Source organism: Phacochoerus africanus, chromosome 5 (genome assembly GCF_016906955.1).
Source record: "Phacochoerus africanus isolate WHEZ1 chromosome 5, ROS_Pafr_v1, whole genome shotgun sequence".
NCBI lineage: Eukaryota > Metazoa > Chordata > Mammalia > Artiodactyla > Suidae > Phacochoerus > Phacochoerus africanus.
Window position 1 is genome coordinate 63,464,360 of NC_062548.1, and position 3,182 is coordinate 63,467,541.

Here is a 3,182-nt window from a genome sequence, read left to right on the forward strand (position 1 = left end):
GAGATGATGGATGTTCACTAAACCTGTTGCGGTCATCATTTTAGGATGTATGTAGGTCAAATCAGTATATTGTACAACTTAAACTTACATAGTGCTGTATGTCAATTATATTTCAATAAAACTGGAAATTAATTTAACAAGACATATATATCCATTTAATTTTATTTTATTTTTATTTTTTTATTTATTTATTTATTTTTTTTTTGCTTTTTAGGCCTGCACCTGCAGCATTTGGAAGTTCCCAGGCTACGGGTTGGATCAGAGCTACAGCTGCCAGCCTACGCCACAGCAACTTGGGATCTGAGCCTCTCTGGGACCTACCCCACAGCTCATGGCAATGCCAGATCCTCAACCCACTGAGCGAGGCCAGGGATTTTACCCGCATCCTCATGGATACCAGTCAGGTTCATTTCCACTGTGCCACAAAGGGAACTCCCCATTTACATTTTTAAATGCATATGTTTATAAGAAAAGGTATATGTTGGTGTATGATTATAAACTGCAGAAACTTTTTAAATAATCTTTTTAGTTTAACAAAATACCATGAACATCTTTCCATACCAATACATTTGGATCTCCTTCACCATTTCCATTGGTTGCCTAATGTTCTATTTTAGGAATGAACTGTAACTGGAGTCCTTTGATTCTGGGATTCATGAGCCTTCCACTTGCAGGGCAGGGGCTGGGAAAGATCTCTAATGGCTTGTACAATAGTCTAGGTGAGTGATAGGAATGCCTTCTTTAGACTGGGTGCCTCATGTTCTCAAGATGGCTGCTGTAGCGCCTCCAGGCCTCCAGGCCTCACCCCAGGTGGAAAAATAAAAAGAGTGAAGCAGGAAAGGGTGGTACTTTTATAAAAGAAAAGCAGATGTTTCCCAGAAACCTTCAGCTTGTGTATCATTGGTACATCGCAGTAGCTACCCCTAGCTGTGAAGGGCTATACAGAAGGAAGCCTTTTGCTGGACTTTTTTTTTTTTTTTTTTTTGTCACTCTGAACAAACTAGAGATTCTGCCAGGAAGGAAGAGAAGGAAGGGGAGTCAAGTAGACAACAGTGGTATCAGCTGCCGAAGGACTTCTTGCTAAACAGCGTTTTGAGGGAAGACTTTATAAGTTTTTACAACTAATCAGGTACAAGACACAGAGGAGAGAGGAGGCAAATTTTTATAAGATTTGGAGGCACAGGGACTAGTTGTGAAGCAGGAAAATTAGGAAAAGGAGTTTTTTTGTGAAAAGCTGAGTGTGAGGTGTTGCATTTGTGTGGTCTGCTTGAGGGCAGGCCCACCTCTGCTGTTAGATCCACCCACCATGCCTAGAACTGCCCTCAGACCAAATGGTCTGTTGATGTCAAACTGGTTCACCTCATGGAAGGAAACCAGGACTCAGAGAGGTCCAGTGAATTGTCCAAGGACACACAGCTCAAAACAGACTGGTCTGGGGATTTGAGCCCAGGCCTGTCTGACTCTAAAGCCCGTTTGTCCCCCCTCCGCCTTGGCCATATCTCTAGGTTTCCAGCCCAGAGCTGCTTGACCTCTGGCCACCAGGTCAGGCACAGCTCCCCCTCCTCTTAGCAGGCCTCTTATGCCCTAACCACTTGCAGAGACCGTGGTCTATGTGTGGAGACCACAATAGAAAGGAGAAAAAGCCCAGGAAGCTGACTCATGTTTTTCTTTGTTGTGGGGTATTTGGTAAGACCAGATATTCCAGTAAGTCCTGGTCTGCAGTGCTGAGGGCTACCAAAAAGCATGGTTCATCATAGGCCTCCACCCAGGCTTCTGGGGTCTCATGTGAAGAGAACCTGGCACAGGTCCTACCCTTGTCCTACTCACAGGGTCGCATGGAAGGCCCATTGCAGGCCAAGCCCAGATCCACAGGAGTTCCTGTGTGAAGCTTATTGCTTTCTGTGTCTTCATCAAGAAATCCTTGCTCTGGAGTTCCTGTTGTGGCTCAGCAGGTTAAGAACCCAACTAGTATCCAGAAGGAGGCAGGTTCCATCCCTGGCCTCACTCTGTGGGTTAAGGATCCAGCATTGCCATGAGCTGCAGGGTAGGTCACAGACACAGCTCAGATCTGGCGTTGCTGTGGCTGTGGTGTAGGCCAGCAGCTGCAACTCCGATTCGAACCCTAGCCTGGGAAACTCCATATGCTGAGGGTGAAGCCCTAAAAAGATAAATAAATAAATAAATGAAATCCTTTCTCCAATGTCAGAATGACATCCTCTTGTTTCTTCTAGGAGTTTTATAGTTTTAACTTTTACATTTAGGTCTGTGATGCATCTCCAATGAGCTGGGTTGGGGTTCTGTTGTTTCAAATCAATTTGTTGAAAAGATTTTTCTTTTCCCATTGAACTGCCTTGGTGCCTTGGTCAGAAATCAACTGACTGTATAAATGTGGGTCTATTTGTGGGCTCTTTATTATAACAAGAGCTACTACAATAATAATAATAACAAAACAAGCTGATTTTTCTAATGGGTGCTATGCTTGCATGGTCAATTCACAAAGGAAGGTAAGAATAACAAATAAACATTGGAAAAAGTGTTTGATATCATAAATCATGAGGGAATTCTATATTAAAGCTACAATGAGATGATGGCATTAAAATGACCACAATTTTAAAAACAAGATTAAAAAAATAAGAATCTGGGAGTTCCTGTTGTGGCTCATTGGAAATGAATCCAACTGATATCCATGAGGATGTGGATTTGATCCCTGGCCTCCATCAATGGGTTAAGGATTAGCGTTGCTGTAGCTCCGATCCAGCCCCTAGCCTGGGAACTTCCAATGCTGCGAGTGCGGCCCTAAAAAGCAAAAAAAAAAAAAAAAAAAAATCTGAAAAAAAGATAGAGGAGTTCCCGCTGTGGCTCAGTGGGTCAAGATCCAATTGCAGTGGCTTAGTTTGCTTTGGAGGTATGGGTTTGATCCCCAGCCTGGTGCAGTTGGTTAAAGGATCCAGCATTGCTACAGCTATAGCATAGGTTTCAGCTGTGGCTTGGATTCAATCCCTGACCTGGAAACTTTCATATGTTGTGGGTGCAGCCATAAAGAAATAAATGAATAAATTTTTTAAAAAAGAAACAAACAAACAAAACAGAACAAAACCAGAAGTCATAGAAACAGAGAACGGATTAGTGGCTGCCAGAGGCAGGATATGAAAGTGGGCAAAAATGCATGAAGGTGATAAAAA